Consider the following 24,612-nt stretch of genomic DNA (forward strand, 5'->3'; position numbering starts at 1 on the left):
TCATTCTCATCCTAACAAATTGATAAACAATGTAACCATACTTCAACATAGCGTTATCTCAATTCTAACTATACAATGGCATAAAAATTTCCAAGGAAAATAAAACGAAATTCACCAACATAGAAAAGAGATGCAAATAATTATCTCTACCAACGAGCCTGCCCAGGATTAAGCCCAAGAAATGCATTCATTCCCTTAGGAAGATAAATAACATTATTAGAGTTGGCCAAAGTAGCAACATTCTCTCTCACCGCTTCAAGTATCCTCAACTGAATCAGTCCATTACCAAACTCTTTAGTCGCATCAGAAATCACCTTACCAGCCTCACTTTCACATTCCGCTCTAATAACCGCAGCTCTTCGTTCCTTCTTTGCTTTTTCCACCACAAACTTAGACCTCTTCGCTTCCTACTGCGTTGTTGGGGTTAATACCGATACCAATCGATCCCCACTGCACAAATAACTTATAATATGAACTCACTGCAACTCCAGATTAATTCTAAAAATCAACTACAACCTAGCTAACATGCCCAACTCACTAAATAACTATTAACAACAGATAATAATGTAAAAAAGTAAAACGCATACCACAACACAAAGATATACCGTGGTTCGGCCAATGGTGCATACTTCCACAAGAGCTAATCATTTTATAAAGTGGGAATGAAGATTACAATCACTCCTTTCAATCTCTCACATTACTAGATCACTCCTCTCTCTTTACAGGCTTATTTCTTTGTAAATGTTATCTCTCAATCTTGATTGCTTTCAAGATTGGGTTTTCTCTCTCTTGTGTTGCCTTGGTTCATATGTTATGTCTGTTAGGTTTTGCCAAAAACCCAAACTTTATATTGCAAACTTGCGGTTTCGCAAAAATAGAAATTCTGATGAAAATAGGCATGGGCGCGGGCGCGCTCTTGGCAAGGCCAATGTCAAGCACACATGCCCTAAAAGTACTGGAAGTCATTCATAGCATGGGCGCGGGTCGCGCCTTAGGCAAGACCAAACTGAGTGCACGCGCACTCATCCTTCTTCACGCAAACTGAACTTCTTTCTCTTCTCATGTGAGGGATAACTCCAACAATCTCCTCCTCCCAAACAGTGAGGGGGGATACCTTCATGAAATTTCCAAATCAATAGGAGGAGTCTGCTACCATTCCGGCGGTAGCACAACAAACATCAAACTTACCTTTCGGTAAGACTTTGGTCATCATAGTCGGTATGGATCTTCTCGATGCACAAATGCTTGCCTTCGAGTACTTCTCTAATCCAATGATAATGCACATGTATGTGCTTGGATCTAGAATGAAAACTCAGATTCTTGCTCAAATGGATGGTGCTCTGACTGTCACATATAACTACAAGCAGTTTCTGCTTTAGCCCTATAGTTCATCGAAGAACCTCTTCATCCATAGCATCTCTTTGTAACACTCAGTGGCTGCAATATACTCGGCTTTTGTAGTGGAGAAGGCAATACACTTTTGCAACTTAGATTGCCAAGAAACTGCTCCCCCTGCAAAAGTAACCAGATAACCAGAGGTAGACTTCATCGAGTCAACATCACCTGCCATGTCTACATCAGTGTAGCCTTCAAATAAGGGCTTACTTCCACCAAAACACAAACACGATTTGGAAGTGCCCTTAAGATATCTCAATATCCACTTAACACTTTCCCAATGCTCTTTACCCGGATTTGACAGAAATCAGCTTACAACACCAATGGCGAAAGCAATATCCAGTCTTGTACACACTATTGCATATATCAAGCTGCCCACTGCGGATGCATAAGGAATATTTTCCATCTGACTCTGCTCATGCTCACCCTTTGGCCACATATCTTTGGTCATGCGGAACCGGCCACCAAGCGGACAACTGACTGGCTTCGCTTAATCCATGTTGAATATCTTCAACACCTTGTCAATGTAGCTTTCTTGAGAAAACTACAACTTCCCACTCTTTCTGTCACGAGTGATCTGCATCCCAAGTATCTGCTTTGCTTGACCCAAATCCTTCATCTCAAAGGACTTACTCAAGTCTTTCTTTAGTTTGGATATTTTGTTGATGTTCAGGCCAACTATCAACATATCATCCACATACAACAAGAGCACTATAAAATCCCCATCTAGAAATTTCTAAACAAACACACAATGATGGAAGCAGACTTCTTGTATCCTTGCTTCATCATAAAGGAATCAAACTTTATGTACCACTGTCTTGGTGCCTGCTCAACCCATACAAGCTATTTATTAGCTTGCATACTAGGTGCTCCTTGCCTTTGACCTCAAACCCCTCTAGCTGGTCCATGTAGACATCTTCTTCAAGGTCTCCATGAAGAAAAGTTGTCTTAACATCTAACTGCTCAACCTCAAGGTTCATACTTGTGGTCATACCCAATACCACCCGGATATAAGTCATCTTCACTACAGGAGAGTAAATCTCATCAAAGTTAATCCCTTTTCTTTGACCGAATCCCTTCACAACAAGGCGAGCTTTGTGCCTTGGGTGTGGATTATTCTTCTCATGATTGACTTTGTAGATCCACTTATTATTGAGAATTTTTCTTCCTTCCGGTTTCTCAACTAACTCATAAGTGTGATTCTTATGCAAAGAATCCATCTCATCATGCATGGCTTTCAACCACTTCTCTTTGTTTGTACCTTCAAGAGCCTCTTGATAGTACATAAGTTCTCCACCATCAAATAGTAAAACATACGTATATGGTGGATACCTAGTTGAAGCTTGTCTCTCTCTGTCTGACCTCCTTGCCCCATCTACTGGTGCCTCAGGAGGATGCAGTTCTGCTTGCGCTGCTCTGGTGGTGGTTCATGCACTTCATCTGCATCTTTTATATCAATAGGTTATATCCCATCATAAGCAATAAGATTCTCATCATGAGATTCAAACTCATGGTTCTCTACATTCTCAATGCCTTCTACACGTTCCACGGTAGGAACTTCTGGTTTTGAATTAACAAGATCATTAGTGAAAGCCTATAGCTTCTCATCCTCTTTGAAATCTGCTATGGTTTGGTCTTCCAAGAACACAACATCTCAACTTTGGATTACCTTATTGTTTTTTTTGCTCAGTAAGTTTAAATTTATTAAATGAAAAGGAAAGTACAAAATTTTGTGGGCGACTGTGGAAACAACTCCCTTCAGACTAAATGAGACTAGAGTTCATTCCTTTCAAGGTTGTGAAACTCTTTACAGCAAGCATTTTAACAAAATCTACAGTAAACTTGAAATGGTACTGTTTCGGCAATAAACTGCTTCAACACAACGAGAGCAATGGTGATGAACGCACTAAGAAACAAAGGATTTTTATATTGGGGGAGATGAAACTGAACCAAATAATGGCTGCCTACGTACCCAAGATCTATTCTCTAGGGATCAAGTTTCCACGTAGTTCATTATGAAAAATAGTTTGATATTTATAGAGGTAGAGTAGAGAGTCCTTGTAGCTCAAGTAATCTTGTATCTTGAGTAATTGTGATAGAGTATAACTGTCAACTGATAACTATCTCTTTGATAAGAAATGAATCGGACATAAATCAACGATATTAGTGGCAAGCCATGTGGCTAAGGTTGACCTTAGACGGCGAGTAAATGGGCCCGCATACATTGATCCATGATATTGCTAATCGGGCTTTAGCCCTTGTTGATTAAATGAATAAAATAGAGACCCCTACTAATGGACGTTTTTTATTACGTAGGTGGGGTCGAACATCGCCCTCTTTGTCGCTTAACAAAGTTCACATGGCAAAGAAGAGAAGATAAAACACGGAAAACGTGAATTAATAAAAGAGTAAGCGTAGTGTATAACAAAGTGTCGTGTGAACGTAAACGATAAGAAAAATGGAGAATCGGGAAAAATTCGTGAATTAGCGGAAATGGAAAAATGTCAAATTAACGTATACGGGACGCAATGACGTAGTTAAATAAAAAACGGCCGAAAATGTACAGAAAAAATAAAAGATGCACATAAATAAAATTGCAAAAGAAAGTGATTGGCGAAAATGTACCGAACGCGTTACGTGATAATGCGAAATCCGAATTCGATGAAGCGTGCCAACGGAATAGCGATATTTGGATTATACCGTTGAAAATTAAACGTAGGAAAAATCCGCGAATTATCCGAAGGAACGGACATAAATCGGCGAATTCGGATATATGTCGAAAATAAGTGGAAATAAATAAGCGGAATTCGATATATGTCCGAAATAACGAAAAGATGTCACGTGAAAAGACTACCGAAACTAGGACTCCTAAATTAAATCCGGATTGGATAAGGCTTATCAGCAAGTCTTACACATGAAGTCGGTTTGGCTAAACAGAATTACATACGGACGTAAACACTGGACCAGCGTATATATTAAAAGATGAACACAGAGAACTACGTACTTAGCAGAAATCTTAGAGAGGAAAACACCACCGTGTTCTCCAAAGTATTAAACCATCGTGACAGGAAAAGCCGTACGGTGTCGTCGCTCGTTTTGAAGACGAAGAAAAAAACAAAGGTTAGTACTGTTTTTTTTTTTTTCCATGGCGTTGAACTGTTGAACTCTTTCCCCAAGAATCTCTTTGCACGGATCATGTGGAGATGACATACAAGTGTGTGGTGTATGTAAGGAACGAATTCCTACATGCGCTGATGAGAAGGAAAGTGTTAAAGGCGATACTGGTGGCGCCCTTATCTCCAAACTAACATAACCAACATGTTAAGGTGGGGAGCTCGGGTGGCATGAGCTTGATTTCTCTTGCTGATGCGGTGGTGCTGATTTTCGTGGGTCGTTTCCATCAGCAGCGAGCATGAAAACGACCAACTATGACTGACGCCATGCATGAAAACACATACCGGGTAGTATTCTACTCGTTAACAAGCAGGCACTATCTCGGTATAAAAACAGATTTGGTTTGGTTTGTATAAAGTTTGGAGGAAGCTCTGTAATCGACCTTTGTTTCCTCTGTAGAAGAAGAAACGATGTGATGGCGGTTTCAAATAGTGAAATTTTAAACACGATATAGTGCACCTCCAGTAAAGGAGGGGCATCGTAACCATACTCAATAACCCGGTCCGTGCATGCGGCAATATGACATAACACACAAGATACGGTGCAACACCAGCAAAGGAGGGGCACCGTACCTGTGTTACATTAATTTGGCCCAGTGAACCCGGTTATTGAGCTTTCTGACCCGATTTTTGACCTATCTGACCCGGTTTTATCTGCTTTTTTTCAGGTAGAAACTACCGTACTATACGGGCGAAAAAAACACTCGAGAAGAAAACTCGATGACGATCGCAGACTTGGTGAGGTGGAAAGAAGGTGACAGATACAGCGACTATCTGGAACCGCGTCGATGGTCGCTTAAGGAAATACGAAAAAATACTAGGACTCGAGAAATTTGAGATGGAGGAAGTAAAACGAATTTGAAACGAAAGTCGAAGAAGATGAAGTAGTAATGGCTTACACACAATTAAATTGCGGTGAACGCAATTAGTTGAAAGCAAAGAAATAGCGTAATTATCGGCGTGGTGGCAAATTGCACCGACAACCGCAAATATCGTTCTCGTTAATCTTTACGAGAGCGCACCGTTTACAAAATGAATTTAATGAAGGTTCGGGGCTCAAGAAATCTTCGCGTTGATAATGTAAAAAAAGCCATAACCGACGAAAAGGGTACATAAAATTTGAAGTTGAATTCAAGGATTCAAACAGAAGTTTTAAAGGGTTTCCAAAAGTATACATCGGATGGGATAGATTTCTGTACCGCTTGCGAGGGAAGTGGAATCCGACAGAGTTTAAAGTGCCGAACAAATTTCGAGGTAAGCCAAAACATAAGTATTGAAAATTGTACTACGAGTAAACTGTTGACTAACACGAGTTATTTTTGTGTCTAACAGAAAACGCGAGTACACTACCAGACATTGAATTGGACAAGGAAGTGGAGAACAATCTTCGTTTTCTTCTTTCATGAATGCTCACGATGAAAGATTGGTAGATCCGAGCTACTTTGATGATATCGTTGATTTTCGACATTATGGGGGGTATCGAACAACGCCCGATAGGTCCAAGGAGGCACATAGTGAAATGGCGAAGAAGAGTATGAGTCTCGTAAATGCAATATTTTGGCGGCGATAGCGATAGTGAAAAAGAAGATGGAACGGAGTTAACACGCCGAGAACTAGTGCCGAAGTTTGCCAAGCAAAAAAGTGAATTGTACAAAAGAAGATGTGCCACAAGAAAACGGGCTTAACGGAGATCAAGAGAAAACCAACGTTATAATGTATGATGCCTCGAGGGACGAGACTACAATGCACAAAACATTCTAGACGAAAAGATAATACATACGCTAAACATCAAGAGGAAAAGGTATGTACCGTGAGAAAAACATATAAATGTAAAAGTGTGGTGAGATGTAATATCTCGCTCGGGTTTGGTATACACAGAAAAGAATGGCGGGAAAAAACGAAAACAGTTGATACTTACAAAAGATAGTGCAATAAGAAGATCACAAAGTCGGTGAAAGAAAAAGAAACGGCAAAACAAAATGCAGGATAAAGAACCCAACCAAAGACCGGCAAAACCGCCGTGGGTACTACTAGTCATGGAGGAAAACCACGTAACTGATTAATGATAAGTTGATCGTTGAATTCTACTATTGCGTTAGGGTAAAAAAAAAAAAAAATTGTGTCCAACACTAATCCGATGAAATTGGTAGATGAAGCAGAGATTGTCAAGTTTGGAAGACGGCGACGGGTCGCCGGGATTACGCCAATGGAAGGGCTCAAAAATATCAAAAACCGTGACTGTAATAACACGGAGAACATCGGAGAATATGACAGAGCAAAGGTCAATGATTTTCGATAGTATGAACCAGGTATGATAGTATTATTTTATTTTTATTTTTTTTTCAGTTATTGCAAACTTGTGTTTAAGGTTGAAAGATTGATGAAATTAGATATATTTTTGCCGCAGTTAAAACGGGCGTAGTAATGGGCAAAAGAAATTCATGAAAAAAGTCGCGAAGAAAAAAATATCGTTCGGAATGAAGTCAATGCCTTAGAAGAAATAGAGAAAGTGAAGATACTCAACCAAAAATTGGAAGAGGCAAACAAAGCGTTAAAGCGGAACCATCAAAGAGTTAGAAGACGAAAAACAAAAGCTTAACCGAAAGCGGACGGAAGAAGCAGAGGAGAGATCGTGACGAAGAATTCGGAAAGCCTTGTGAGATAATGGAGGAACACAAACACTTAAAAAAGCAGACGTGATAGAATTGAAGTCACTCGTGGCGACCAAAGATCGTGAACTTAAACGGCGCAAAAAGAGGTAGAGAAAATAAATGCCAATAATGACGATTTAAACGAGCTGCTCGGCCAAGATCATGTGCAAATGGCATTAATCGCGGAATCGTCCGTGAAGAGAATTGACAGAGACTTTAATAGAAACGGAGATGAACTAGAACGTGAGAAGATGAATTACAAGGATTTATAACGAAGTTGTATATGCTTAAAAGTTGGGAAGAAACCATTAGATTTTTCCAAACCAACGATCATGTGATTATGAAGTATGTAATATCGTAGAACTAAAAATTCTTTTATGAAAATAAAAATAAAGTATGTGTTGGCTATTGAATATCATTGTTATGTCGATAACATACCAGATAAAACTTAGTGTTGTTGATTTATGAATGTAAAAGAACGAGACACCCCCATGTAGAGAGAAAACCTCCCAATATAGAACCATTGGAGAATGTTATTGAAAGGTAAAGGGGACATGATCGCCCTCCATGAACCTAGCTATTCAGGTGTTAAAATATTTGTATTTAACGCGGAAGCACGGCCCCGATAACCGTTGGAGTTGTCATTGTGTTCAAAGTCGCCACCGCGTAATCGACCAAACTAAAACACAACGCCATTGCCTTAGTAGTGGAATTAGCACGGATATTGTATTGTGGGAGTATTGCAATAATTATTCCGAAAGCAAGAATAACCATCTTATTGACTCGGATTTCCGTCAAGTAGGCATGAATGCTAATTTACTTGGACTAAAAAGGCATAATATGAATGACCTCCGTAGAATGAACGTTAATGAATGACATTGTTTAAAGTAAAAGTACGCATTTAATAGAGAAATGTAAAATGACAACCAAACTAAGAGAATGGAAGTTGAATGCCTTTATTGATGGATAATATAGAACGAACTACATAGATGGATAGATTTGTTATTGATGGAGTAATGTAAAATTGCAAAAAATTTCCTAACGGTAAAACTTTTGCGAAGGTGGTAAGCATTCCATGGCTTTCTATTATTCTTCCGTAAATAGTACGGAGGAAATATGACCCCTTAGATGCCGGACGATCTATGATGTAAGGTCCTTGCCAATTTTCCCCAAACTTTCCCGATTCTATAAGCTTTGGTTTCTACAAAGAACCCAGCCTTCGTGAGCAAAAGACTTAGGACGGATCTTCTTGTCGAAGTTCCGCTTCATGTCACTTTGATACTTAATAAGCTGTTGTAGTCCCTCGAAAGCTAACCTCATCAATAAGAGCTTTTGACCGAGCCAAAGTAGTGTCATTAGGAACTCCGTTTCAACCGCGAATCGACCGAGATGTACCGAAATCAGTTTCAGAGGTAAGATCGCCAAAGACCATATGCAAGGTTAAAAGGTGATAATGCAGGTTGAATATTTTGGCGTTGTCCTATAAGCCCACAAGATTTGGTAACTCCTTGACCCAATTTCCTTTGGCGCCTACCAAACGCTTCTTTAGGTTGGCCAAAATCACTTTATTGGTGGCTTCGGCCCCCATTGGCTTTCATGGATGATAAGGTGCGGAGAAGTTATGTCAGATCTTCAAATTAGCACAGAATCGATTTTAATTTCTTCAAAGATCAAATTGTTTACCATTATCCGATACAAGTGCCGTAGGATGCCAAAACGACAAACAATATTTCTCCATAAAACATTTTGACGTTGGAAGCATGGATTTGGACCAAAGGCTTTGCTTCTACCCATTTGGTAAAGTAATCGGTTGCCACAAGAAGGAATCGATACTACCCGGAGCTTTAGGTAAAGGACCAACAATGTCTAAGCCCCATTTGGCAAATGGCCACGGGCTTAGCATGGGATGCAACTCAAGAATGTAGTTTACTCATATTATCGCTTTTTGGCATGGCTCACACCTCTCGATAGGTGTTTTGCATCCTTTTGCATCTCCGCCACCAATAGCCCCCGCGGTCATAGCCTTATGAGCTAAACTTCGCCCCTTGGAGTGGCTTCCGTGATAAGCCGGAGTGAATCTCTTCCAAAACTTGAAGTCCTTCCCGTTTTGAGAGGCATCGCGAACATAGGGTTTAAGTCCGAGCCTTTGCGATATAAGTGCAAACTTCCACAAGAATGATATCACCAAAACTTCCATGCATCGCGCTTTGATTCTTTCAACGAAGTTTTGGTTCCGGGCGAAGCGAAGAAACTTGCAAGTAGTCTAAATAAGGTAGACGCCAATCTTGGCGATCGGAGATTATCACCGCTCGATAGTATCATATCGGGAACTTCGGGACTATCATCCGCTTCATGTACCAACTCACTATCCGTTTGGGAGCTTAATTCAGAGGAACAAATGGATCTACAGATTCTAATGGAAGATCCAAAGTATGGTCATGTTGTGGATTTTCCATCTCCCTTTTCCGCTCCGAAGTCATGATTGGTGCGATTATACGCGGGTCGATTTTCATTTTATGCATAAGAAAAAACAAGTAATTGCTTTCGTGTACATACAAGTCATGCAATTCTTTTTCGTAAAGTCAATGCTTGGCTCTTTTTCGAACTCCACAGTGATGATGTCTTGACTCTTCGCTTCTAACGGCGGCGGATAGATAAGCCAATGAATCAAGATGACGATGTCATTTCGGGTCTTTGAGTGATAGAGATGCTATCAAATTGTCGAAAGCAAGGCTATGTATCAAACCAAGATAAGCCGCATATACGGTCATCTCTTGCTTCAAAAGACCCGCCAAACCGATTGGCTACAAGGCGAGAATCGGTATAACCGAGCTTTCGCCCCCAGGTTTTTTAAAGTCGTTTCAAGGCACAAACGGCAGCCTCATACTGGCTTCGTTTATTTGAAGCGGCGGCCAAGTCGCATTGCATTTTCAATCTTCTCTCCACGGGTTTAACAAAAAACGATCCAATTCCGCACCCAGATTTATTATGGGAGCCATCTGAATAAACAATCCATAAGTCAATTGGATTAGGAATTGCGCTTGCAAGTCAATCTTCGCCGCCCCCAATTATTGGTGGCAGAATGTCTTCCATAGATTCTTCTTGGCGCAAGAAATCGTCAATAGGAGAATCATCAATCGGAAAATCAGCTATCAAAGAAGCTAGAGCATGTCCTTTTTCAGCAATACGACTTTCAAAGACAATGCTATATGCACTAAGATAACTTTCCCATTCGGCTAATCTGCTTGATTCCTGTGCATTACGAAAGATCTTGCGTAAGGGATACTCAGTATAAACTCTGACCAACCTCCCCTGGAAGTATGGTTTTAACCGACGAGCGGCATGAACCAATGCAAGTGCCATTTTTTCCATCTTTGAATAACGAGACTCAGCTCCGGTTAATGTCTTACTGATAAAAAAGACGGGTCTACCATCATCGACGAAAAGAACAAAGACTAACAAATTGAGTTGTAGCCGCTAGGTACATGCCAATGGGTTGACCCGTTGAAGGACTTGTCAATATAGGAGGATCGACCAAGTATTTCTTCACCGTTGCAATGCCATCTCACAATCAATGTTCCAAGTTGCCGCCCCTTTAAAGTCCGGAAGAAGGGATGACAACGATCGAATATTTAGAAATAAATCTATGAAGAGCGGCAAGCCGCACCAAGAAGCCGTTGAATTTCCTTCTTATTTTTGGTGATGGCATATCAATAACGGCACGGATCCGATCAGATTAGCCTCAATACCTCTACGAGTCATGAGGTATCCAGAAATTTTCCGTAAGAGAGGCCAAAAGAACATTTGGCGGATTGAAGTCTCATGTTATACTTGTTAAGCCTATCAAAACAAGTTGAAGATCGGAAAGATGATCACCAAGAAGTTTTTTCGATTTAACGACTATATCATCAATATAAGCCTCCATTATTATTCCCAAGCCAGATCGGAAAAATTGTATTGATAAGCTTTTGGTAGGTTGCACCGCATTTTTTCGCACCAAAAGGCATAACGTGTAGCAGAAAATGCCTTGGTCGGTAATGAAAGCGTGAACTCTTGGTCATCAACATTCAAAGAGATCCGGTAGTACCCTCAAGAAGCATCCATGAAAGATATTATTTGAATCCCGGCGGCATCCACTAGTTCGAAATTGCGTGGGCAATGGATAATGGATGAATCGGACAAGCCGCGTTAAGGTTTGTAAAGTCAATACAAATTCTGATTTGTCCGTTCTTTTTGGCATCGCTAACGACATTAGCAAGCCATTTCGGTAAGTAACTCGCCGGATAAAGTTAACCGCAAGTAGCTTATCAATCTCCTCTTTAACTTTGAGCTTCCGATCAGGTGCCATTCTCCTAGGTTTTGGCTTAACCGGCCTGAAACTTGATCAATGTCAAGTTTATGACAGTAAATGTATGGGTCGATTCCCGCATTTCCTCAATTTTCCAAGCTTAAGATACGCTTTATTTTGTCAGAAAAGCGGAAACCAACTCTTGTTGTTCTATGCTCGAAAGTTCAGCGGAAATAAAAGTGGTTTCTTCTGCTGAATCTCCTACTTGTACTTCCAAAAGTCGATCCATCGCCGGGCGCCCTTGCACATGAGCCTCAATATTATAGATGGAGGGCACGCCGCTTGGTAAATGTGAATCCTGTGGCACTTGCAAGGATCAGATACCTTAACTTCAGATTTTTATAGTCATCCATTGCTTTGTCATGACAGAATGGGGCAGATACGGTCACTACTTAACCTTGCAAATATGCCCGGAGAATGGGAACTTGACACATCGATGAAATGTGGAGACTATGAAAGCCCCATGGAATGTATCCAATCTGCCCAAAATTGCGTTATAGTGGGATCGGCCCATCAATAAGAAATCGAGCTCAACTTCTTTGTTCATTAATTTGATTGGTAAGGTAATTCTTCCAACCGGCCGAAGATGTTGTCCCATCAAAACCGATGATAGGATTGTCTTCGGCGATGATCATACCCTCGGTTGCATCCGAGAATAACATCCACCGAAAATGACGCCGGAAGTGGCCCCCGTGTCGTCCATCATTACCCGTTGAACACGAGAAGCACCTATAGACACGTAAATTATAATCGTCATAGTGAGGGTGATATACACCACGGAGATCATCATCGCTGAAATGGAGGGGCTCTTCTTCAAGTCTCGGTCCGATTCCTTTGACAAAATCGACTTTGTTGATACGGGTTAAATTCACCAACATAACTAACTTTCAAACGCTTTTGATTCTTACTCGACTTTTGGAAAGAGACTCAACATGAGAATGGGAGACATTAATGACATGCTCATAAGTTGCAAAGAATCGCCATTGAGAGTTTTTTCGTGAAGATATTCGCTCAAAAGTCCTTTCTCCACTAATTTCTGAATCCGACCCGGAGAGAGCGACAACAAAGTTCTCGCCTCATGGCCATAGTCATTATGAAATTTACACCACAAGGCTTTGTCCCTTTGTCGCTTTGGTATCTTCTCGAAGTGGATACGGGGGGAAAGAAGATTCCCACTTTTCAACTTCTCATATATACGTAGTACTTGGCATTGAAAGCGGGTCGGGCTTTTAGCTCAGTAGAGTTTTTCCATCACGATTGAAATTGACTTGCTTCGATTGTCATTCTTTCCATCGCTATGTTGTTGATCCGATCGTTCTTGTTTCCGGCTTAAAAATTTTTTTCTTTAGAAAAATCTTTATCCAATATCTTTGTCCCTCATTGCTTTACCGATAGGTTCTCCTCGACACGGATGTGTTGTTCAGCCCTAACATACGATCGTGATCGAAGTTTTAGGACATCTTTAATTAGAGAGTGGTAAAGATCCCTTACAATGAAGTTCGAACCTATCTCTTTCATAATATAATGCTTCTTTAAAGGCTAAAAGAAGCATCCCATCGTAAACTTCGAACATCGGCCGCCGCCTTCTGAACCTAGTAACAAAAGTACGTGAACTTCGCCACGCGTTGTTGCTTGATGTTCGTAGTGAGTCGACATCCTTTGGCGCCTTGCAATTGTGGGCGGAAACGATTAACAAACCGATTTTCAAGTTCATTGAATTGGTGAATTGATCTTGAAGGCAACTCACTAAACCAGCAGAATGCTTCCCTTTAGAGTCGATGGAAAGAGCTTACATATGAGCGGATCATCCCCACCCCACAACACCAACTTATTTTTGAACGATAGAACATGCAAGCCGGGATCTCCTTCCGACTCATCATAAAGTTCAAAATCGGGTTGTTTGAAGCCGGATGGTGGTAAGCTTCTTGAATGTCGAATTAAAACTTGTCAAGTACTCCATCATCGATCGGCCGCCAAGTTTTTCATTCTTACATCCCTCGACTCTCTATCGTTAAGTTCTTTTGCAATCAACTCTTTCACCGTTGTTCTCGTTAGAGTTAAAGTATTGGCTCGAACAACCGGGCCGCCGGGTCGTGTCTATGTGGAGAAGGATACCTTCCATTATCTCTTATTGGAGTTAGAGATCTTTGGCGGTACCACCATCGGCTCTCCGACCGGTGATTGTCTTTGTCTATCCCCTCGAACCAGCCAGGGGCGGGTAGTCACCCTTGGCCGGGTGGTCGGAATAATTATACCACTTCTCCATGTTTTGTTGATCTTGTTCGGGATGCCCCTTCCTTCGGTCGTGTCGGACATATTTCGGATGGCGGTCTTCCCCGAAATTGCTTCTCGAGGTAAATCTTTCCTTTTGAGATCGGACATGTCTAGGGTAGTAGTTATCCCCGCCAATCCGATTCTCCCCATAAGTACGGGTAATAGTGGTCATTACTCCTAGAGCGCAGTAATCGGTTGATTGTGCTTGAGAAATAGCACGCTGTCGAGGACGACGAAGTGGATCGCCAAGACGGTCCCATACACCGGAATGGCTCCGCGCCCCTTCGTGGTCGCCTTTGATGTTGTTGAATTTGCAACATCGCCCACCCGCCTTTGCCTCTTTGCCGCCTTCCTTCTCAAATTTCTGTTTAAATTTTTGACTCGTCGAACTCCCGCCAACCGTATTAGGTGAATTGGGTCGTTACTATCACCTTTTCCGCTTAGTTGGCGAAGAGTAATGTCCACGCCCATATCCATGTCAAATCGGAAGGATCGACATGGACGACGGGCGGACCGCATGGAGGACTACCGACTTGTCGATTTTCTTGTTGCAAGGCCGTTAAGGGTGGTGGCACTTGTACTGCTTTTTGCGGAGGCGGAGGCGGTGGCGGATGCGCTGCTACAGTCGGATGTTGAGAATTGATCCTACTACTAGGAGCAACTTGATTGTTCAACGGTTCATGCATCGGCCGATTTGAATTTCGAGGGTTGCGATTCTTGTTAGTAGGAGGAATATGTTGACTATTTGGTCTACTTCTCGTGCTTACCATCTTGATTGTTTCACGTGATAATGAATTCTTAATTCCCCACATACGGCGCCAATTATGTTTCGGCAATAAACTGCTTCAACACAACGAGAGCAATGGTGATGAACGCACTAAGAAACAAAGGATTTTTATATTGGGGGAGATGAAACTGAACCAAATAATGGCTGCCTACGTACCCAAGATCTATTCTCTAGGGATCAAGTTTCCACGTAGTTCCTTATGAAAAATAGTTTGATATTTATAGAGGTAGAGTAGAGAGTCCTTGTAGCTCAAGTAATCTTGTATCTTGAGTAATTGTGATAGAGTATAAATCCGTAACCGATAACTATCTCTTTGATAAGAAATGAATGACGGACATAAATCAACGATATTAGTGGCAAGCCATGTGGCTAAGGTTCACTTTAGACACATGAGTAAACGGGCCTGTACATTGATCCATGATATTGCGAATTGGGCTTTAGCCCTGTTGATTAAATGAATAAAATAGAGACCCCTACTAATGGACGTTTGCCACGTAGGTGGGGGTCGAAACAGGTACTTCCCAAGTGTGCAACCAACTTGGTTTACCTACATGAATCTCACTATGACCTGATGGCATGGATGCGCCCATCTTAGCTGCACAGTCTGCAGAAAAATTTGCTTCCCTGAAGACATGTGTGATGGTCATATACATAACTGAGTGTTGTATATCTATCCATCTCGCTTGAAGGGCCCAAGGTATGGAGCTGTTAGCAAAGGCAGTTATCGCAGCAAGGGAGTCAGATTCCAACCAAATGTGCTTCCAACCTCTTGTAATTGATGTTTCTGCACCCTCAATGATTGCCACGCATTCGGCATTATAGTTATTATCCACTCCTATACTCTTGCAGAGGACAATAAGGGATTCACTATCTGCGTTTCAAATGTTACCCCAATTCGGACGGACTGTGGTTACCAAATGAAGCTCCATGGTTGTTTATCTTGATGATATCGTTGTCCGGTGGAATCCAAGTGCAATCCTTTATTCTTGGAGCTTGTTTTGGCCTCATTGCTATATTCTAAGAGTTTAGGATGCTTGTATCATGAGCATTGCTGTTTGAGTGTCCTTTCGAGAGTCTTGCAGTGCAAGCCACTTGTAGTTTAATAAAGTACTTGCATTTGTTCAGATTGGGTATCTTGTCATCATATGTTGCCCTGTTTCGTTGTTTCCAAATCACCACCATACCTGTAACTAGTGCCGCATTCCAGATATGTCGAACAATAGGACTCCAATGTTTTGCTTGTCTTATACCACTCATCAATAAAGAGATCGGCTGTTGAGTTCTGAAAGCTTCTGAGATCCATTCCCAAAGTTGTACTGCAAAAGGGCATTCCCACAATATGTGATCCAACGTCTCACTATTGTTATTGCACATTCTACACTTCAAGGCTAGCTTGACCCCCACCTGTTGCACTCTATCATCGGTGGCTGCACTCTTTTGTGAGAGCTTCCATGCAATAGCTGAAATTCTTGGGTGTAGATAGGGCCTCCAAATACTTGTAGCCCAGTTTACATGTTGTCTCCTGTTTCTGATGGCATCAAAAGTTGATTTAGTCGAAAAGCGACCTTTACTATCATGACACCACACTTGGTAGTCCTGATCACCAGACTTGTCTCGCATAACTAAACTTAAGTCCACCCTCACTTGATTCAGAATTTGCTGGAGTTGTTGTGGAATACTTAGTTCATTATTAACAATCAACTGGTTTACCTTTGCAGTACAACCCTTTAGGTCCTTTGAAGTGAGCTGCATCAAGTCCTGAAGAGAATGATTGCCAAGCCAATTATCTCTCCAAAAATCAATTGAGGCTCCCGTACCTACAATCCATTGACTTCTTGCTTTGACCTCATTTAAAGCTTCTCTAATACCTGTCCATATCGAGGTCACCTTATAGTAATTTATCATATTCCCTTCCTTTGTAAGGTATTTGTGTCTCATGAAGAGAGAGAAATCATCAGTTCCAGTAAGAATTGACCAAGCTAGTTTCATGAGCATTGAAAGATTAATCTCCCTAAGCTTTCGGATGCCAAGTCCACCCTCCTCCAAGGGTTTACATGTTTTTTCCCAACTGGTCGTGATAGTTTTTCTAATCGAAGGATCTCCAGACCAGAGAAAGTTTCGAATGATACATTCAGCCTCTTTAATGATCACAGAAGGCCATTTGTATATAGCCATATTGTATATAGGAATACTGCAAAGAACGGATTTCACCAAAATAGCCCTCCCTTGGAATGATAACATTTTACCTTTCCAGCTAGTAAGTCTCTTCTTGATCTTGTCCAACACCGGAGAGAGAAGGGATCTTGAGACCTTGCCACAAGAAAGTGGAACACGTAGGTACTTTTCAGGTTGAGATCCTTGAGTAATCTCCAATGCTTGGAGTGTTCTCAACCTTCTATTCAAACTGAATTTGCCCATGAATATCTTGCTTTTCGCCTTGTTGAGGTTTTGCCCTAAGACAGATTGATATCTCTCAAGCAAGGAGTTGATGTGAGTAATATTTCTAATGTCTCCATTAGAAAAAATGATGATGTCGTCTGCAAATAGTAGATGGCTTGGAGCGTCAAAACCTCGGATAGTGACCATAGGTTGAATGAATCTTTGTTGTCGCAAGTAGTGTAGACCCCCTACTAAGTGTGTCCTCGCAATGGCAAAAGGGAGGAGATAAAGGATCTCCTTGTTTGAGTCCTCTCTATGCAAAAGTACCCAACATGCCCTCCATTGAAGAGAATCGAGATATATGCCGACTTCATAATTATTTTGATCCAGTTGATCCAAATATTGCAACAACCCAATTTTGCTAGGACTTCCTATAGGAATTCCCAACTTATAGTGTCATAGGCTTGTGATACGTCGAGCTTGATAGCTACATTACCTTCATGCCTCTTAATCTTCAACTCATTGATCAATTCCGAAGCCAGTGCAATGCTAGACTGTGATGATCTCGAGGGCACGAAACCAGTTTGTTCCTTGGTGATTATTCTTGAGGCAATCTTGCTTAGTCTGAGCTGTAACAACTTGGAAATAATCTTCATCAAAAAGTTCCCCATACATATAGGTCTAAAATGACTGAGTTTTTTAGCACATTTATTCTTGGGGATGATAGTGATAAAATTTGAATTAAGCCCTTGAGGAATGAAAGACTGTATAAAAAAAGATTGGACAGCAGCACATACCTCCACCTTTATTATACTCCAACAGCTATGATAGAAATGGCCTTGGAAACCATCGGGACCAGGACTACTATCAACTTTCATATTGAGCACCACATTCTGAATTTCGTTATAATCCAGGATCACTGATAGCATGTAGTTATCCTCTTCATGAATAAGCTTTGGAATGAGAGACATAAGTTTTTCATCTGTGTTCACTGGAGATTGCTTGAATTTGGCTTCATAGGAACTCACTATATGTTCTTTTCATTTCTTCCCTGCTTGCACAAAGACGGTTCCATCCTCCTTTATAAGTTCAGTGATTAGGGCTGCTCCTTGTCTAATCTTATATGTATTCTAAAAAAAAGCCGTGTTTCTGTCCATTTCCTCATCAAAATTCAACCTGCTTTTTTGTTTGAATAAGCTAGCATTATTGTTTCTTGCGGTATCGAGCTCATTCTCCATATCTACCACCATTGCTATGGATGTACTGTCATTTGGACTCTGATCAGCCTGTGCTTGAGCATTACATAAAGTAGCTTCAGCTTTTCTAATGTTTACATCTATATGACCAAATACATCAATATTCCATTTCTTCAAGTCTCGTTTAAGTCTCTGAAGCCTCTTCATTACTCTTATAATTGGACCCCCCATGATGTCTTCATTCCAACTGTTGCGCACTAATTCCATGAAGGTGGAGTGACTTAACCAGACCTTATTAAACCTGAAAGGAGTGTTACATGGTTTAGGAACATGAGGGTGGAAGCCCATAAGGGGAGAGTGGTCTGATGATTGCCTCGATCCCCCACTTTGTACTTCCAACCCGAGAAATTCATATTCCAAGCACTGTTTTAGAAAGCTCTATCAATCTTCGAGAGAACTCTGCAAGGACCTCTTCAATTGTTACATACACCAAGTGAAATCATTTCCCTCGTAGAAGCCTTCGATGAGATTGTAAGAATTAACAAACTCATTGAAGTTTTGCATAGCCGCTCTAACAGGGGGCAAGACACCTTTTTTTACACCATATCTAAGGACTATATTAAAATCCCCAATAATAAGTCCAGGGAGATTTAGTGACAACAGTACCTAGCTCACTCCATAGCCTTCTCCTCTGCATATATAATGAATTTGCATGGACAAAAGATAGGATGCATTCTTCAAAAAGTACAGTAATTTGTTGATCAGATGCGTGGATTAAAGAGATTGATGTTCCAAGTTTATGGAAGATCCAAATGTTTCCCATTCTGACAGAAGTGTCATTATGAATAACCGTAGGATAAAAAAAATCCATGCAGATATTACTTAAAGAAGTAAGTTCAGGTTTGATCATAGGTTCCACTAAACAAAAAATGTCAGGCTTCTAACAATTCACCAATTCTCGTAATCTATCGACAGCCGAATTCTTCTTCACACCTCTCACATTCCAAAAGACGACCTTCATTGAGATTGGTTAGAAGAAACTTGAGCCCTAATCTGGGACCTTGTTAAAAGAGGTGGGGTGGTTTTACCCTTTCTTTTTATTTTGTTTTTTGTGCTGGTGGTTAGGAGATGTTCCAGTGTGTTTCTGCTCTTCCTCCTTTTCTTTTAGACTTGACCATCTCTCTTTGATAGATTCTATTTCTTGTACTAGTTGTTGTTGTGTATCCACCTCATCGGCTAGGACAGAGTAATTGTTGCTAATAGGTACTTGGTCATTATCGGTAGTACCAGAAGGATTATCTAAAAACCTGACCACCAAGTGCCCACCATCCTGTAGTTGGTTGGTCATAAAGCCTCCATCCATACCTGTATCTACTTGTGTTGTAGATATCACAGTATTGACTTCATTCCTTATTAGATCCTCAACAATCAAATCCTCGCTTTTACTACTTCGGGTACATACAAACCTCCAACACACCGACAAGCATCCAAATCCTCGGACCCTCCAAAGAATATACAAAACCCCAGGTCCCATCAACACAATTTAAAACTTTGGTCCCATCAGCATAATTCACGGCCTCCAAACCACCCTCAGTAAACTCAGCCACAACAATCTCAGCCACCACAGCAAAATTCAAAGCCTCAGATTCAGTGTTTTCCCTCACAATGACCTCATTGTTCATTTCTACAAACCAGATTCTCGGTAATCTCATCTTGAGTACAAAGACTCACATGTTCCATGGTAGCACCTAAGATGTACCACTTCATTGACACTATCGCCTTCGGGAACATCTATATGCGGTGGTATCTTTTTTGTCGTGTAGTGTTGGCATTCTTCTTTTCGCCATCTTTTCCTTTGATTCCTTGACATTCCATCATTGCTAGATTCAGGTTTATCGGAAGAAGTCTCGGGGAGTAGAATCCACAGTTACTACCTTGTTCATTGATTTTGCAAGGTCATTCTTCAAGTGTTTGCAGTTGGCAACCGCGGTGTCCAACACCTTTTACAAAGGAGAACAAAAGTCGGTGTTTTGCCTAGTTGAACAGCTTTTGCCAAAAGGCCACATTATGCTTCTTCGATTCAACCCGGATCTTATCCGTATTGATTTTGAGAGATCAATATCTACAAGAACCCCCCGCATAGTAACCTAACTCTCTTCTAGCAGTTGTTTCATCCACATGAATCGGTTTGCCCATGGCCTTACCCATTGCCATTAAATTCTTAACCTCCCAATATTCTAAACCAAGCCTAGGAAACCTTACCCACACAGCAGCATGAGACTGGATTTCTCTCTCTATTGAGAAGTTTGGAGTCCATTTGCAGAGTCGTAGGACATGTTGTTCCACCATCCATGAACCTTGATCCCACACTCGTTGGTAATCACAAATGTCTTCAAATCTAAACATAATATACCCCTTACCAAGTGGTGTGGCAGACCATTTACCCTTAGGGCTCCATAGATCGAAGAATAATGCTCTTTGACCGCTCCATCTTTCGGTTTTGTAGATCCAATCTACCTACCAAAGAGAGCTTGCAGTATTCCCTTCCTTTATCCACCTCTTCTTCGATTAATTGAATAGAGGGAAATCCTCCTTGGTCTCCTGGCGTTGGAAGTAAAGAAGTATCTATATTTCTTCCATATTTCTTCTTAGAAATAGTAGCGGCATAAGAGACCCGAGGGGTCTGGTTTGCACCCACCACTGCCATGTTTTGCGTTTCTGCAGCAATTACTTGCACATCTATTGTGGGAGTTTGAGGTGCTCCTCCATAACCATCCAAGAAGCCCCAAGGGCAAAAAGTCGCTGGATGACCTTCTTGTAAATCAGATCATAGAGTTTGTAGCCAAACTTTTCATCCCCATAACCCAGAAAAATGCACTGCTTGGCTTTGTCATCGAGCTTGGATCTCTCATCTTTCGGAATATGCACAAATGCCCTACACCCAAATACCCTCAAGTATCCATAATCAACATCTCTGCCTGACCATACTCTCTCTAGATAATCACTATTTAGAGGTTTTGACGATGATAGGTTGATAACATATACGGCTGTGCGCATTGCTTATACCTAGTAGCTTCTAGGTAGCTTAGAGTGAGACATCATGCATCTCATCCTCTCTACAATAGTACGATTCATCCTCTTGGCTATACCATTTTGCTGCGGAGTTTTGGAAACGGTTTGCTCATGACGAATCCCATGACTCTGACAATGCTCTTCAAACGACCCAATGTACTCACCCCCATTATCTGAGTGAATACACTTCAAAAGCTTCCCTGTCTCTCTTTTCACCATGCTGTGAAATTTCTCAAACACACCAAGTACTTCATCCTTGGTTTTCAGACTATATGCCCATACCTTTCTCGACGCATCATCAATGAAGGTCACGAAGTATAAAGCTCCCCAGTGGGACTTTACTTTTATAGTACCACATAAATCTGTGTACACTAGTTCAAGGACATTGTCCTTTCTGTGAGACGGGAATCTTTAGAAAGACACTCTGTGTTGCTTTCCTACCAAACAATGAGTACATCTATTTAAATGTGTACCTTTGATGTCTGGCAAGGCCTTTTGCTTGGCAAGAACTTCCATCCTTTTTTCGCCCATATGACACAGTCTCTTGTGCCACAGTTCGGAGGAAGCTTCTTCTTCTACCGCATTTACTTCTGTTTTACACAAACTTGCCTGTGTTTTGTAAAGAGAGCAAGTTTTCTTCCCTTTGAATGCTATTATAGAATCTCTGCTCAGTTTCCATACCCCGTTGCCAAATAAGTTTACAAAGTCATCATCATCTAACTTCCCAGCGGAAATTAGGCTTAGTCGAATGTGAGGGACATATCTTACATCCTTGAGTGTCAAGGTGTATCCGACATTGGTTTCTATATGAACATCCCTAATGCCTGCAATCTTCGAGACTCCACTGTTGCCCATCTTCACTTCACCATATTCACCATAGTAGGTAGTAGAAGAAGAATCCTCGCGGTGTGTGACATGATAGGATATTCCTGTATCTATCACCCACTCTGTATCCTAGCATGAGGTACTAAGACAACACTCACCACAATCTGACACAATTCCCACTAGACCATCATCGACTAGTGCGGTAATATCTCTGCCTGAGTTTTTGTTCCTCCTTACCATGTCTTCATGTACACAGTTATTCTTCTCATCATCCTTCTTGTTCTCAGATTCATACCTAAAGTGGCCTTGGTGGCACAGTAGTAACATTGCCTCTCTGCCTTAGGAGTTCTAGCTTCACCCCTAGATTTGCTTTTGTCATCACCTCTAGAATAAGATGGTGTTCTGCTTCTACCTCTCCCCCGATTCTCTGTGATAAGGATCTCTGTGTGAGAGGAGCTACTTCTTGAACTCCTTCTAGCTAGTCTCCTCATTCAACAAAGACACGGTAGCCATCTCCATGGAAATGATTCTATCCTTAGCTGTTCCGTGTAGAGAAACTGCTAACGTCTCCTAACTTTCGGGTAGAGAGCCTAATAGAAACAAAGCCTCAACTTCGTCTCCCATATTAATCTTCATCAAATGCAACGGATTGATGGTATTCTGTACTTCATTAAGATGCTCAGACATTGAAGAACCTTCTTGGTACTTTGTGTTGGCAAATTTCTTAACGAGCAACACTTTGTTTCCTCCCGACTTCCTCTCATAGAGGTCTTCGAGTTTTTTCCACAAGCCAAAAGTTGTAGTCTCTTGGGATACATGGTGAAAGACATTGTTGTCAATCCACTGTCGAATGTACCTAATTGCTTTTCTGTCAAACTTGCTCCATTCAGCCGCAACAACCAATTCCGTTTTTTCTCCTCCATTTTCAATAGGTTGTACCAAGTCCTTGCAATAGAGCAAGTCTTCCATCTTGGCTTTTCAAATGGTGTAGTTCTTCCTATTCAGACTCGTCATGCGAGTGTTCACGGAATGGTTCTATCTCTACAAATTATTTTCAACTCAAACCTCCTCTCAGAAATTTGTTCAAACACCTTCTGGGCTAGGTTTGGATAACACCCTAGGTTAATCTAACCTTGGCTCTGATACCACTTGTTGGGGTTAATACCGATACCAATAGATCCCCATGACCCCACTACACAGATAACTTGTAATATGAACTCACTGCAACTCCATACTAATTCTAAAAATCAACTATAACCTAGTTAACATCCCCAACTCACCAAATAACTATTAACAACAGATAATAATGTAAAGAAGTAAAATGCATACCACAACACAGATATATATCGTGGTTCGGCCAATGGTGCCTACTTCCACAAGAGCTAATCCTTTTATAAAGTGGGAAGGAATATTACAATCACTCCTTTCAGTCTCTCATCTTACTAAATCACTCCTCTCTCTTTACATGTTTGTTTCTCTGTAAATGTTATATCTCAATCTTAATTGCTTTCAAGATTGGGTTTTCTCTCTCTTGTGTTACCTTGGTTCATATGTTATGTCTGTTAGATTTTGCCAAAAACCCAAACCTTATATTGCAAACTCGTGGTTTCGCAAAAATAGAAATTTTGACGAAAATAGGCATGGGCGCGGGCACGCTTTCGGCAAGGCCAATGTTGAGCGCGCGCCCTAAAAGTATTGGAAGTCGTTCACAGCATGGGCGCGGGTCACGCTTTGGGCAAGACCAAACTGAGCACGCGCGTTCTCAGCCATGCAAACTGAACTTCAATTCTTTCTCTCCTCATGTGAGGGATAACTCCAACATGCGCAACTTGTTTCTGTTCCACAGCTCTAGAAAACTTCACCCCATACGACAAATGAGTTATCGCAACATCCTCCAACACAATATTAAAGTCCTTAGCACGAAGTACGAGCCCTTCACGTACCAATGCAGACACTTAGCACGAAGTACGAGCCCTTCACGTAACAACTGCTCCGCTTCAAACTGCGCGACAACAGCTTTAAGTACTTCATTACCTATAGAAGGAAGAACTTTGTTTTCATACTCTACACCAAGAGTTTTGAATATAGTAGGAAGTTTAGAAACTTCGGGACGTGATAAAACACGTAGAGTTAAACTAACAGTTTGAAGATCTTTAGTTGGTGATGACGAAGTGAACACATGTGGTTTTGACTTGATGTTAAAAATGTGTGGCATTTGTAACCATGGGATTTTGAAATGTGTTCCTTCACCTACTGTTGTGTCTAGTACACCACGAAATCTGTCAAAGAGACACATGTTTCTCCTCCGTCGACTGTGTAGAGTACTAGAGTGATGCGTTTATAGCTGCTGTTCCTAGGCCTAGACCTATGGATACACGTGCTATGTTTGTGAGGAGGGACATTGCTGCTTGGTTTCCAGCCATTGTTGATTTTTTGAGAGTTAGGGTTTATGGGTTGTTGCCTGTTGGGGTTTAGAGTTTGACGATGGTCTTGTTTTCTTTTCTTGCAAGAT

The 24,612-nt window shown here is 41.2% G+C and overlaps 1 pseudogene; it reads right to left on the reverse strand.

The window, feature by feature from the left end:
- Positions 1-146: 146 nt before the first annotated feature.
- Positions 147-24,523, reverse strand: LOC147512617 (prohibitin-3, mitochondrial pseudogene; annotated as a pseudogene).
- Between the last annotated feature and the right edge of the window lie 89 nt (positions 24,524-24,612).

The sequence above is a fragment of the Coptis chinensis genome, chromosome 3 (assembly GCF_015680905.1).
Source record: "Coptis chinensis isolate HL-2020 chromosome 3, ASM1568090v1, whole genome shotgun sequence".
NCBI classification, from domain to species: Eukaryota; Viridiplantae; Streptophyta; class Magnoliopsida; order Ranunculales; family Ranunculaceae; genus Coptis; species Coptis chinensis.